This window comes from Zalophus californianus, chromosome 10, assembly GCF_009762305.2.
Source record: "Zalophus californianus isolate mZalCal1 chromosome 10, mZalCal1.pri.v2, whole genome shotgun sequence".
NCBI lineage: Eukaryota > Metazoa > Chordata > Mammalia > Carnivora > Otariidae > Zalophus > Zalophus californianus.
Genome location: NC_045604.1, coordinates 60,169,402 through 60,185,067, shown reverse-complemented (window position 1 = coordinate 60,185,067; position 15,666 = coordinate 60,169,402). Strand labels below are relative to the sequence as shown.

Below are 15,666 nucleotides of genomic sequence, written 5' to 3'. Positions count from 1 at the left end.
GGTGAGGGTGAGGGGCAATCTCTAAAACATTCCCAGGTGATATAGATGTTACTAATCAGGGAACCACACTTTAAGATCAAAATTTATCTGTAATTAATTGTGAAAAGAGGAAAAGGGCCCTAATAGGAAAAAAATAGGAGGAAATTTTATCCATAACTTCCAGAATTATTCTACCTACCTGTCATTGAGCTATCCAGAGAAATCATTTTTAAATACTTTATATTTATTTTAATATAGGATATTGTCTCATTTGATGTCAAGACTCCTTTTCTTACCTGATATTTATTAAACACACATATAGATGTTTCATACTGATGCTCTACTCACATGTTTCCTTTTTTTTTCACCAGCAAATTCTTCTCCTGTATTTATTTAAAGACAATCCACCCCAAATAATGTTTGTCTCTCACCATTCCCTTGTATTGGAACTTCAAAATTTTCTATTATATTTAAAATCACTTCACATGGTATACTGAGGAGAAAGACAACCAATCAAAAGTCATTCTTCTGCTTCTACTCAGCCCCTATCTCTTCTGGGTTCTTTGGCTTGTCAGGAGTTCTAAACTCTCAGTTTCCATGCTCATTCTTTTTTTTTTTAAATTAATGTAAATATATTATTTGTATCTGGGGTACAGGTCTGTGATTCATCAGTCTTACAAAATTCACAGTCCATGCTCATTCTTATTAGGGCCTGCAGCAGCTACCTCATCCATTTGTCCCTGGACCAGACACTTGATTTCCTAAACAAATATTCAAACCCTTAAATCTTAGAATCCAGAGGTCTCTTTGTGATAAAGTAATGGTATTTCTAGAGAGCTATGTTAATGTGATAGTCCAAAATTCACATACACAGGTATTTATTATTGTATTACTTGTAAAGTTGAAAATCGGGACACCAGCTAAATGGAAGAATAAGTACACTGAACACTCATATGTGTTAGAAGATTATATAGTCATTGAAACTTATTTATACATCTCTTTAATGTTTTCTGAATTCTCCAAATGTTCTACAAATAGCAAACAGAAGTTTTGCAACCAAATGAAATTATTATTTTAAAGATAAAAAGATTAAGCTTTTAAAAAGAAAAGCAAGTTAACTTGGATCATACATATTGCCACTGTTCACCCAACAATGTCCTTGAAGGATAATCACAGAACTTTCATTACATATGTTCTCAGAGGTAAAGCATTTAATGCGCTATGAATCGATCCGTGTACTTTTTTGTTTTTGTTTTTGAGAACAATGGTCAATTTTTACTAATTTAGATTTTAACCATAAACAGAATTTTGCTCAAAAAATAGTTTTATGTTAATTTCTCTGTTTTTTTTTTAAATTAAGACAAAATTCGCATACCATAAAATTAACCATTTTAAAGTGCACAATTCAATGACATTTTAGTACATTCACAAAGTTGTGCAAACACAAGTTCAATTTAGTTTCAAAACATTTTCATTACCCCAAAAGGAAATCTCGTGCCCATTCCCCACTCCACTCCAGCCTCTGGAAACCACCAATCTGTGCTCTGTCTCTATGGATTTATGTATTCTTGACACCAGTCACTTTTTTTTAAAGTAATTTTTATTTTTTTTTAAGATTTTATTTATTCATTTGAGAGAGAGAGAGAGAGAGAGAGAGTGAGTACAAGCAGAGGGAGGGGCCGAGGGAGAGGGAGAAGCAGACTCCCAGCTGAGCAAAGAGCCCAATGTAGGACTCAATCCCAGGACTCTGGGATCATGACCTGAGCTTAAGGCCGACACTTAACTGACTAAGCCACCCTGGGACCCCGACACCAGTCACTTTTTAAAGAGCTATGGTTATCTTTTTAAAAATGTACACATTCAGTAAGAATACTTGGCCCTGGCCTGCTTGCTTGTTGGCCCTTGCCTGCTCTGGAGTAGCCGGGCGAGGCCTGGTGTCTTCCACATGACAGCCCCTCAAATACTGACTACAGCTCTGAGGGATCTCTTTCCCTCATCACCCAACACTACCATTGCCGGTGTCTCTACCAAATCCTTATGATTTTCTTCATATTAAACATACAGATTTCTTTATGTGGCTCCTTTCCCCATAATTGATACCTGCTATGGATTCTCTTTAGCTCTTCAAGCTCCCACTCCATGTGTGTTGCCTGAAAGAGCCCCAAACTCCACGGAAAAGTCGGAGGAGAGATGGGGACGCAGGTCATGAAAATCAGACAAATTGGTCCCTGTGCTGCAGGCCTCTGAGTGTTCTGCAGCTGCCAACCTCCACTACATCCGAGTTGCAGTGGCCAGGTCCCTGGTGCAGCCCCTCTCCCCCAGGCCCCGTGCAGGGATCTCTCCCAACCTTGAGATCCACGGAGCTGCAGAAGCCACAGCAGCTCACAGGCTTGAGAAGAAAGGCATCCTAAGTGGAAACATACATCACAATTACTTGCAAATCATCTCCCTCACATCTTCCTGTCACAAACCATGAAAGAAGTCCTCTACTCTAAACATGGGGAAATTGCTCACAGAAATAAGAGATGTTAGATCTAAATTTCAATTAACTTTAACACTGATTGCTACATATCACTGGATTAGTCTCTGGTCCTTATTAATGAGGATATAATTAATGAAGTTTGCCCTGGGCAGTGGACCAGAGCCCAGATGATTTTATTTTAGACAAATAATTTAGGCTGTGTTTTTCAGAATATGGAATGCTTATTATAAATGCCATTTCTCAGGTTCCAGCCTAAATCTTGGGAATCAGAACTCCTGCAGTATGTGGTCCTGGGATCTACATTTTTAACAAGTTCCCATATGTGTCATAAGGAAGTTTGAGGACCACTTATTAAAGAAAAATGTGTCCTATATTGAATTTGTATTGAATGCAAACAGTAGATATTGTTAATAGTACTTGCTCTATAGAAAAATGTGCCAATCCGTGTGTTTGGAAACAATATGCTCGAAAATACTCGATAAGCTTCGCTTAAGGTATAACTGGCTCCATTTGATGTTAACGAGAAACATTCCTTAGAATTACTTCAAAAGTTCAGTAAGGGTCCTTTTTATTTACATTATTTATAATTAGGCTGATCCAAGGAAAGATCTAAACAGAGAGTTATAAAAAGCAGAATGGACACCAAACATATCATGAGCACATGTGCATTCAGTAAATATTTGCTGCATGAATGGTACACTTATAGTTACTTTATTTCCCAAATAAAAGGCAAAAGACTGATTCTTAATCTCTCAGGTTTTTCCTTTTTCTCAAATATCAGGTGTATTCTGGCTATTTGAATACTAGCAATTATGCCATCTGTAATTTCTCTAAAATATTAGATATCTGTTCATTTATTCAATAAATATTTATTGGTCATTTTCTATATGCTGGGACCTGGGCTAGGGACCAGGGATATGATTGTGATTAAAACAGACTTGATCTCTATTCTGATGGAGTTTTCCATTGAAGAGGACTAGTAGCTTAGGTGTTGGGGGGAGAAGATTAATTATTTGAAAATCAAGGTAAATCTCAGAAAGAGTATCAGGAACTTCAAACCCAGGCATCAGGTTGGCCCTTGCTTCATTTTGCTCAGCTTTTCAGGGTGATATTGCTTGGGTTACTGATGTTGTGGTTCAGAAAGTACTTTCTGTCCTTTCCACTTGGCCCTTTGACTTCACTCAGAGTAAATTGTTAAATATTTGGAAGGCTAGATAATTATGGCTTACCAACATTTTAAAGTATGAAAATCAGAATCCATTACATATTATCTTCACTTTCTCCCCTCTACAATCTTGCTCTCACCCCACTATGTCTCTAAAACTCCTCCGCCCAAGACTGGTGCACCATCAATCCAAGGAACACATGTCAGTCTTCCCTCACCTGACTTCTCAGAGCCTGACTATCTCTGCCCTCCTTCGGCCTCCTTTGTAGGTTTCCTTTTCCTCAGTTCCTGGAAGAACGTGTCCCCAGAGTTCCACCCACAGCCCACTTCTCCTCTCGCTCTACCCCTGACTGATCTTATTACCCCCACATAATGACATCCCTTCAGATCGACCCTGTGAGGCCCATCTTGCACCAGACAGCTTTCCCGTGCGTGGAGACTGCCCTGTCTCCTCCAGCCAGCTCTCCTGTTCTTGATCATGAGAAAGCTAGCCTGGTCCCCGGTTTCCCGTTGCCTGAGGCAGATACCAGGCTTCCCAGTAGGAGACTAGTCAGCTGTTGGGAGCAATCCATGAAAGAAACAATGCGGGATGTAACTAAGGGGCAATGGGAACAAAAGAGAAGAAAACATTTTAGGTACTTGAGCTTTGCCATGTTGAAGTGATTGAATGGAGTCAGACACATAAGGGCTGTGCCACCCAGGCACCCCATCCCTTCTTATACTCTCAATTAAAGTTTTGAAAATCTTGTTGATTTAAATTTTTTGAGATTCTCTCTCTCTCCTTATCCCTCCCCCTCTGCCCCTCTGCCCACATGTGCACTCGCAGGCGCTCGCTCTCTCTCTCTCGAATAAATAAATAAATAAAATCTTTAAAAATAAAAATACTTTCAAACGCAAAACCTGTCAAGTTAAGATCAAGAGGAGAAGGGGCTCCTGGGTGGCTCAGTCAGCTGAATGCCGGACTCTTGGTTTCAGCTCAGGTCGTGATCTCAGGGTTGTGAGACTGAGCCCCACCTTGGGCTCCCAGCTCAGCCTGGAGTCTGTTTGAGATTCTTCCCCTCTCCTTCCCCTCCCCTCCTCCCCTCCCCCATTATCCCCAGCCCCCAAACACACACTAACACTCACGCATGCATGCTCTCACGCTCTCTCTGTCCCTAAAATAATAAATAAATAAATAAATAAAATCTTTAAAAAGAAAAAAGCCTTTCAAACCCAAAACCTGTCATAATAGGATAAATTCTGTGGGGGAGAACTAGAGAGAAACATGAAATCAAGGAAAAATATAACATACCATTTCCTTTCGGGAAGTGTTTCTACATGTATTTTTTAAAAATGTGTAATAGTGGGCATAAAATATAGCTATGGTATTTAGCTGATATGGTATTTAGATTCCTATGGAGACATTAACAAGAGTTGGATGCTTAACCGATTGAGCCACAGAGGTGCCCCTGAAAGCCTTTTTTTTTTTAGCCTCGTCACCCTTTTCTGTGACCAAAAGTCTATATGCAAATTTTAATTCTGTTGCTATAAGCTTTAAATATTTAATGTTTCTTGCTGATTGATTACTCCTTAGAGTTTAGAATAGTATTTGATCAAAATAGCATTAATAAGTCACAAATTTAGTGAGGAATTATTAAATACAAAAAGGTAAATTTTAATTATTTACCTCTCTTAAAAAGATGCCCCATACATGGAGATTTACCGTTGTTTATATTTTCATGAATAAATGCTAGCTATTGCCAGGAGGAAACAAGACTCAGCAGAAAATTTCTACCATGTAGTATATGTGTGTATATGTGTATGATTATATTCTGTATATAATATACACTAAGTAAATGTGTTCCCCAAAATAGGTTGTAATAGAAATGTGTTTTCTAACAGCAATGTCTCAATTTCTTAAAACTTTTCAGACTTACTTGCATGTAAATAATCACATAATACTCATCACCAAAAAATTATTTTTGGTGATAGATCACCTGACCATTTAGATCGTCTTTCAGTGTTGATTAAAAGCAAATTACTGGAAACAATCTGACATGAAAAAGAATTTATTAAAATTTACTTTTTGGTGAGAGTTCCAATATTTAGAATTGTTCTTTCACTTGGTGCCCTGGAACCTTCCTTATACCCCAGGCAAGACAGCACAATAGAAGTAGGGTGTATGAGAACTGTCCCTTCCTTTTGTCAAGTGGGGGAAGGGATACCTATAGAGGCAGGAAGGGAGGACTTGCCTGGCCTATTGCAGAGCCCTTTAGTGTAAGGACAATTTCTTGGGCAGGTCTCTCAGAAAAGAAGGAACAAATGGAGGTTGAGGATTCAAATATTGCTTCATCTAAAACTACCCTTGAACAACACCCCTTGGAAAGCCTTTCAGTCACCCCCAGGACTGTACCTATGCCAGCTGGAAGATGAAAGATTGACCAAGAACTTCAGGTCAGTGGCAGAAAGAGCAGAGAGGTGGACAACAGTTTGAAATAAAAGGAGGATAAGGACCTGCAAAAACATTACTAGTGAATCATAGGCAAGTCTATTAGACTGTAAAAAAAGTTATTCCACTTTGAATAGTTATGTTGACTTCTGATTTTGATAGCTTGATATGTATTAAATCATTATGATGAAAGGCTAGCATCATTGCTACTGAAAAGTTAACCCAGTTTCAAGTTCTTCTTTATAGTTTTAACAAAAACATTCTCATCTATACTAGTGTAGCTAACACCTATGTAATCATTCAATCTTTCATTCATGCATGCATAAATAAGCATTTAGAACTATTCTGCAGACCAACCACAAGTCCGTATGGAAACAAAGATTAAATATCACGTCTTCCAACAACATACACTCCGGTGGGAGAATGCGCAGCCCATAGCCACGTAGCGGCCTGTTGGTTGTGATGAGGCAGGTATGATAATGGCAGAAATGAAGAACACGGGAAGCACAGATTCTGTCACAAAGGAAGTGGAATTTGAGTGAAACTTAAATACCCACCAGTAGTCGAAGAAACAGTATTTCAGGCAAAAGAAATAACTGTGCAAATGATTGCAGGTGGAAAACAACCTTGCATGCGGTAGGACACATAGCTTTGTGTCCTACAAGTGTAACATGGTATTGTGAGGGGATAACATGATGAGACTAGAGGGGACAAAGATCACAGAAGGCTTGTACACTGTGCCAAAGACTTTGAACTTGTTCATGATGGGAAATCTGAAAAGGGAAAACAGAAAGGGATAACAGAGACAGATCTGCATGTTAGGATGTTCACTGTGATAGGAGCCTGGAAGGTGGATGGGAGTGTGAGTCTCGAGGCAGGGAGGCCAATGAGGAGACTGGTGTAATGTTCAGGTGATGAGGACCCAAACCAAAGTAGTAACAGTGGGGTTTAGAAGTCAGGCAAGAAAACTATGGAAAGAGCCAAGATGTCCATCAACAGATGAATGGATAAAGAAGATGTCATACACACACACACACACACACACACACACACACACACACACACACACACACACAATGGAATATTATGCAGCCATCAAAAGGAATGAGATCTTGCCATTCACAACAACGTGGATGGAACTGGAGGGTGTTATGCTGAGCGAAATAAGTCAATCAGAGAAAGACATGTATCATGTGACCGCACTGATATGAGGAATTCTTAATCTCAGGAAACAAACTGAGGGTTGCTGGAGTGGTGGGGGGTGGGAGGGATGGGGTGGCTGGGTGACAGACATTGGGGAGGGTATGTGCTATGGTGAGTGCTGTGAATTGTGCAAGACTGTTGAATCACAGATCTGTACTTCTGAAACAAATAACGCAACATATTTTAAGAAAAAAGAAAAAGAAGAAGATAGCAGGAGAGGAAGAATGAAGGGGGGGAAATCGGAGGGGGAGACGAACCATGAGAGACTATGGACTCTGAGAACCAAACTGAGGGTTCTAGAGGGGAGGGGGGTGGGAGGATGGGTTAGCCTGGTGATGGGTATTAAAGAGGGCACATTCTGCATGGAGCACTGGGTGTTATGCACAAACAATGAATCATGGAACACTACATCACAAACTAATGATGTAATGTATGGTGAGTAACATAACAATAAAAAATTTTAAAAAAAAGAAGTGAGGCAAGAAAGACAATAAGGTCTTGTTAACAGATTTAACATGTGGGAAGATAAGCTTGGATATTCTCCATACCCAAATAAAAACGATTTAAATACTGACGAGTTTTTTAACTGACAACATTGAAGCCCGAGATAAGCAGTTGTAGGGATGGTTAATTCAGTGGTTTGCCGATGTAATCAAGAATCCAGTGGCTTTCCATTTTGTGCTTTATATTGCAAAGGTTTGACTTTCATCCCATGCTGTACCCTCCTGGAGGCTGCTGTGGCCTCAGCAAGGACCAGATCCTTGCACAAACACAACCCAGACCAGAACAATAACTTCTTCTGGCATGTCTCTTTCTATCAGGGAGTAAAAATCTTTCCCAGGAGGCTATTTCTTACATCTTGTTAGTCACTGACTTGGACCTATCAACTCTGTACTCCATGGTATGCAGAAGTGCCCATGAAGAACCTGGACTCCAGGATCTGAACAACATTGTGCTTCCATTAGCAAGAAGAATGAGGACATTGGCTCTCAGGTAGTAAATCAACTAAGGCCTGCCCGGACTCTCAGCTTTTTGGCCTGGGGGAAATGGATAAATGTTGTGCTCTTTTATGGAGATAGTAAGTTTCAGAAGAGGAGCTGAGTGAAAAACCAGGATGAGATTTGGAACATATAAAATTTGGGGTGCCTATAGGGCATCCAGGGAATGTTTGGTAAGCAGTTGGGTATAGAGTCTGGGAGTCATGAGGAGGTAGCAACTGGTGGCTAAAGTCTTGGCATGGATGAAATTCTTAGTAGGAATGTGAGGCGGGAGAAAACAGGGTTATGGAAAAATCCTTGGGGAACACTAACCTCTAAGAGGAAGCCAAGGAGAGAAAAATCCGTAAAAGACATCAAAAGACTAAAGAAAAAGAATAAAAATACTTTTGTCGTGAATTCCAGAGGAAGTGAAACCGGAGTACACGGTTTTGTCGGGCTTTCCTACATGCCTTGTCCCATTGCTATCCACTGTCACACAAGTGAAACAGAGTAGCCTGAAGTAGAGAGTGTTGATGGGGTGCATGGGCAGGATGCTTTTGATTTTGCTCACGCAATTCAGACAGACCCCTCTGATTTTTATGTGTACACAGACAGAAAAATCTATACCCTGCTGTCAGAGAAGTGGAAGCCTTTTGTTTTAGAAGCTTGCCGTGAACACACAAGGCTGTCCTAGGAAGACTTGAGGAAAGAGGTTGAGCGCAGAATCACTGAAGTATGAAGTAAGGGACTCTAGTCCCTTGAGCCACAGCCTAAAATCTTCATCTGAAAATCATCATCATCATCATCATCATCATCATAAGGTTCTGCCTAATGGCGGCAGAGAATAATGTCACTGCCTATAAAATCCTTAATGGATCACTCGTAATTCCTTCCTTCCTTTCAAATAAAACTCATGGTTCTTTTCGCTCAGAGAGTACTTGGATGATGACTGGATCTCAGTGTCACATTCCTCATAACAGCAACATGGAATGGGGATGGCAAGTACCATTAACACCATTTTACAGAGGGGAAACTAGGGAAGCTTAGGAGTGAGTCACACAGGATCACGAGATGGGCAACTCCAGGCCCAGAAACCATATTCTCACTCTCATTCCCAAGTGGCTCTGCTCTTGAGAAAAACAACCATATGTGTATAAGCTTACAGCGTTCAAAGAGCTTTCCCATCCATTTTCTCATTTAACTTAATGCTTTGCTGCCATCTTGCCTCAGCATTATATTTCCCAGACTGAGTCTACCCCAACAATTGTTTCAAAGATTAAGAACTCTGATTACAAATTTCTAAATGATACATTTGCTATCCAGAAGTCAAAGTAAATAATGACAGTATCATTTCTTCTTTGGTAGAAAACCTTTTTTTAAAAACATAATATAATTTTTCCAGATGAAATTAAACTTCTCCTGGAACAAAGTGATAGTCAGTGTTCCACTCAGGCAATGTCACTTGGAAAAGTAAATGAATCCATTTGGATTTCAAACTTCTGAGTCATGTGGGATGTCCTGATCATTCTGCTTTTAAATTGCAAGCTACTTCCTATTCTTCTCATGACAGTTCAGAAGACTGATAGTTAGTACTTCTTATTTTTCCTTCCCTGATGTTTTAATTTCTCTCCTTTACTTATAATAAGTTGCAATCACTCCCTTTCAATGTACAACTACAGTATTTGAGCTTGGTGATCAACTCCCTTGTAATCAGAAGGATGCAAATTAAAATAATGCTAATAATAATATGATGCCATTTCAAATTTTTCAGATAGGCAAAACATAATAAATCTGGTAACACCAAGGGCTAGCAAGTGTGTGCATCTGCAGGGACTCACATATTACTCTGGGGGGAGAATACTGGTACAAGCCCTTGGAAAGTAACTTAGCAAAACTTTGTCAAGCTCAAGTTGTACATATCTTGTGATGTAGCATTTCCACTTCTTGGTGTCTCCTCTAGTAAACCTATAACAGATAGGTATCAATAAACACACACAAAACTGTTCAGTACTGTTGGTAACAGTGACAAAGTAGAAGCAACTTCACTGTCCCCCAGTAGGGCGAATGTATAAACTGTGCTTTAAGATTCAGCAGTGGAGATGAATAGACTCCTTCTAAAAACATCCACATGTATAAAATCTCAAACATCTATTGTTGATTTTAAAAGTTGCTCAAAAAATAAAACAAATAAAATAAAATAAAAGTTGCTCAACAAGGGTGTAGTACTATATGCATGTGAAGGTCAAATGCGTGCACACAAACATGCCCTCATATGCAAAACACAGCAGTAAACATGGAAAAGCACCAGCAGGAATGATATAGTCAACTTCAGGATGCTGGTCATCTCAGTGACAGGAGAAGGATCGGAGAGCAAAAGTGTGGTTTTACCTATATTATTTTATTTCTTTCAAAATTGAAATAGATTGTAAAATATATAGGAACTATTAGTATCGTTTGAATCTTGGTGGTGGGCAGATAGGGTTTATTATGTGTTCTAGCTTGCTCTATGTTTGAAATGTCTCATAGGTAGAAATTCTAAAATTCAAAGCTTCCTTTCTAGCAAAAGAGCACAAAGGGAAAAGGAAAGCAATGACTGAATGGGAGAGGAAAAGTTAGGAATAAGATTTGGCCAACTTTTTCTGGGCAAGGCCAGATAGTAAATAATTTTGACGTCGTCGGCTGTGTCTCTGTCCCCACTACTCACTCGGTCTTTGTAACACAAAAGCAGCCATAAAAAAAAATGTAGCTGAACAGGCATGGCTGTGTTCAATATAACCTTACTTATAGAAACACAGAGTGCAGGTTGGGATCTGCCCATGGGCTATGGCGTGCTGCAGATTACAGTTGCTGAAAGTAAGTGGCTTCAGCAGACAAGTGATTTTAGGCTAAGAAGATGATCCCAGAGCCAAGGAATACCCACCTCAGTTGGAGGGCTCAGCCACAGCCTCCCGAACTAAGAATCTATGTCACGGATGAAGTACCTTTGGCTGCTGAGGTTCTAGTAGTAAAATTCATAAAAATAATCGTTGAATTCTAACACCGTTGGGGGTTTTGTTTGGAGTTTTCTGTTTGATTTGGATTCTGTTTTCACCTGGGCCGTGGGAGCAAGTTTATCCCAGATGTGCCTGCCCATATTCAGCCCTGGGTGCTTCCCTTCAACCTGCCAAGGAGGTCTAGAATTCTTACTTCGGTCACAGAAATGTTTGAGCCTCATTCCATTCACCACTCATGCACAACCCTGTACTGCTTTGACCTGACCTCTAAAACTCAACAAGGTCACTCTGGGAGTGAGTTAATCAGCTTAGCTGAACCCTTGGCCTTTGGTCACTTACACCTTTTGGCAGGGAGGATTCAGCACTGCAGCAGGCTTTCCTAGAAATCAGGAAGCATTACTGCTCAAGCTCCTATTGCAGAACCCCTTGAGGCTTCTAGAAAAGGCTGATAGAAGGGGCCAGTTATTTCTTAGCTGCCTAGATACTATCCTGGCCTGTGCAGCCCTTGTTCTGATACCAAGAAAGGCCAGGCCCCAGGGCATTACTTAGGAAGAAAGTGCTTTTGCCGTCTCTCTCTGTACACAACCCACGTTGACGGACCCAGACTGCTTAGCATATCAGCATTGGCGGTCCTCACACCCCTTGCAAACTGACATTGTCAGGCCGCAAGGATGGTTAATAAAACCGAAAGGATTTATTTACGAGTTTCTTCTTGAGACAAGCCAAACACAAGATGTGAGGGTAAAATGATGTTTGTGCGGTGGTACCAGCGATTATGGCAACATTCCTGAGAGGTTAATTGTATGCGAACCATTTCTCTGAGTAGCAAAGTGAGTCAAGGCCAAGCAGGACTCTGAGTGCTAACTATAGGTCCTGCTGGGGCCACTGACATGTGTGTGCAAGTGTGTGTGTGTGTGTGTGTGTGTGTGTGTGTGTGTGTGATAGTGAACTGAAGAAAGAGGCATACATGTTCTCTCCCCTGAGGACCCCCACATACTAAAGGGCTCGTGGAGAATGTGCCCTGAGCAAAAACTGACTCAGTCACTTTAGTGTCCTTGATTGAAGTGAAAAGCCTAACAGTCACTGAAGCAAAATACCTCTTGCCTACTTACCTGTCCTGACATTGAGATTCCAGATCCTTGGCAATGTTCCTGTTGCTACATGTGAGGGAATAAAGAAACGAGATGGAAGGAAGGAAAGAGAAGAGCCTGGGTTGGCCCCAGTTCCCTAGCTGTATCATCAGCTTTTTTTTTTCCTGGTCTTGTAAAATGAGAGGTTTGCTTTCCTTCTCAGGTTCTTGTGAAGCGTAACTTCGAAGGGTGATTGCCAGATGTTGTGAAAAATATTTCAAAGAGTTCAAAGAATGCATGTTGTTAATCATCACATCTAATACTGCGAATCTAAGAGTTTTTACCCCACGTTGATCAGAATATGTTTTAGTTCTGTTCTCCCTGACAGCAGCTAGGACCTGTTGAGTGAAAGCATGCAACTTTGAGCCTATCAAAGATGCAAAGCTGTTCCTGGAACTAGGGGTTGAGGACCAGGCTGACTCTGTAAATCTTTCCATGGCTGGGACTTACAAACTTTTGGTTGTGTTTATTCAGAATGTTAATAGTTTGGGAAATTATTAAAATGGAACCAACATACTTTCTTTTTAAGAGACTATTGAGATCACAAATCATTCTGCAAATATAATAAGCTGTGTAAGTTGAATGAGTCCAATACTCAGTGCTTGCCATGAATCTGCTGGAAGCGTGGCCATTTTCATGTGACAATTCATGTGTGGAACTAAGGAGGCATGAGGAAAGTGCTTCAAAAATTCAGCCTCAAAATTTCAGTAATTGTATTGCACAAAAATGCTTTTATAAAAAAAGAAAATCTTTCCCTTTTTCCCCTCTCTGTTCTCAACGTTTTTACTTTCCTTGTCTCTTATCATTACATTTACCTAACTCTGCACTCTTGGCAGTGTCCCTGCCTGCAAGAATCCTATTTGGAGTTTAAGACACTCATTAGCTGTTACTTCCTGGGCCTCCCCTGTTCCCTGTCCAGGACGAACTGATGTTTTTTCTTTGTGTCCCCCCTACCCCCTGGGGCACTGGCCCATGGAAATCACTGGAAGGAGTTCTTTAAAATACAGATCTCAAACTCCACCTCAACTCTACTGATTCAGATACAGATTCAGGGGTGGAGCTGAGGAATCTACATTTAAGAGCATCCCAGTGATTCAGATGTTCTTGGCTGTGCAAACCTATGCCATTCATTGTGCCTCCACAACTATAGCACCGTCATCTGGTCATCTGCATGCCAAAATGCATGGTATTCGTATTTCCTTCAACACATATTTATTGAGTACCTACTATGTACCAGGCACTGTTCTGAGTGCAGGATAAACAGGTGGTCCTTCTTTCTTGGACCTCACATTCCAGTTGGGGAAGTCAGACAATGCAAAATTTAATAAGATCCTTCAGTACTATCTTCTAAGATGCTAAGTGCCATGGACAAAAACAAAGCAAGGATGAAGGAGACAGTGAATGGCAGGGTTGTGATGAAGTTACCCATGAAGGCTTCACTAAGGTGGTGATAACTGAGCAGAGATCTGAAGACTGTGGTAGAAGGCCATGCCGATATCTGGGAGAAAGGCAAACGTAAGGCCCTAGAGCAGAAAAATGCCACATAAATTCTGGAAACAGAAAGGTGGTCAGTGTTGCTTGAGCAGAGCAAGTAGGAGAATGTAGATGAGGAGGTCCATGAGATGAGAACAGGGAGAGCAGATCTTGTCAGGGCTCATCTGACACTGGAAGAACTTTCTCCTTGTCTCTGAGGGAGGTACTGGAATTCACAAGGCTTATCACAGTTTGTTCCAGAATAAATACTCAACAAAACTTGATAAATGAAGGAATTCTCTGCTATGTGGTTTCCAAAAGCCTCTTGTGGTTTACACTTAGACTAATAATGACATATAGAAATATTTTAGCCTAGATATTTTAACACAGATTTTTTTAAAAAATTTTATTTATTTGTTTGAGAGACAGTGAGGGAGTGAGTGAGATCACAAGCAGGCGCAGAGGGTGAGGGAGAAGCAGACTCCCCAGTGAGCAAGGAGCCCAACGTAGGGCTCGATCCCAGGACCCTGGGATCATGACCTGAGCGGAAGGCAGGTGCTTAACTGAGCCACCCAGGTGCCCGTTAACACAAATAGTTTTAGCAACAAAATAGCTATACTCACCTGGAGCCAGGATGCATGGAGCCAGGATTCAAATATTTCACATACTGGCCATATGATCTTGGTAAGTTGTGAAGGCTCTTCGTGCCTCAGTTTCCTAATCCATAAAATGCGAGAAATAATATTACCTATTTCATAGAATTTTGATATGTTTACACATGACAGGAAACCATAAGAGGGATGGGTTTGGAACACCAATAAATGTAAACTATTATTATTAGCAGAAATATATGTAAGACATTGATAATATTTCAGGGAGTTAATATATTTAATATTAAATTTGTAGTATGCATTAAAGAACCATATAAGGTTATATATATATATATATATATATATATATATATATATATATATATATAATTTCTACCTGCCATTTTGGTGTGTACATGTTAAAGGAATGAGAGTCTCATGCAGTTCTAGAGGTGGTAAAATACCCAGGGAGGCAATGAATAAACATGAATATGATGGTGAAGATGCCAAGGATAATGAAGGAGCTACAGTCATCAGGAGATAAGGATCATCTCTACCAAGGGGTATTGCTGTCCCTCGAGGGTATTAGTGGAAATATAACAATGGAAACTATGAATTAAACTTCAAAGAAGTCCATCTTTCAGTCAGACTTGGTTTGCTTCGTACAGGACATGATTCAAAGTAAGTTTCTCTCTAGCTCTAGCTCCCTGCACACTTGGGTAACGAGGCCCTATAACACAGAAGAACTATTCTATTCATGTGGGTTACCACTGCATTGTCTAAGGCAGTTTTAATACAACCTTGGCAATTCCTTGGCAATTCCTTCCACGACTGGACCGTGGTTTCCACTACAAGAATCTAATTCATGACTCACTTGAATTAACTTGAATATCTTTGCGCAGATGTTAAATGTAATTTTGGATTCCTAACAATTACCAGAGGTGTAAATATTACTTTCCCTGATCTGTGTCCATTCCTAAATTTAGTACTCATTTTGAAGAAACTTGTGAACCACGCCCACCTTTCCTTTACTTGTTGCTAATATTCCTGATCAGATCCACCTCTCGTAGTTATTTTTGGTGGCTCCGGAGGGAGATGGTTGGCTCCTGGACATTTCTCAGTTATTGTGCAACCTTGGGCAAATTACTAACGTCTGTGGGCCTCAGTTTCCTTCACTGTAATGTAGTTATAATAACGTCCAACTTAAAACTCTTTTGAGGATCAAATGAGGTATACACGTCCTGTG

General features: G+C 40.3%; 1 protein-coding gene across 4 annotated transcripts in view; it reads left to right on the top strand.

Annotated features, from left to right (window-relative positions):
* The window catches only part of GREM2 (gremlin 2, DAN family BMP antagonist), a 109,319-nt gene that overhangs the window by 92,752 nt on the left and 901 nt on the right, over nt 1–15,666 (top strand). The window lies entirely within an intron of this gene.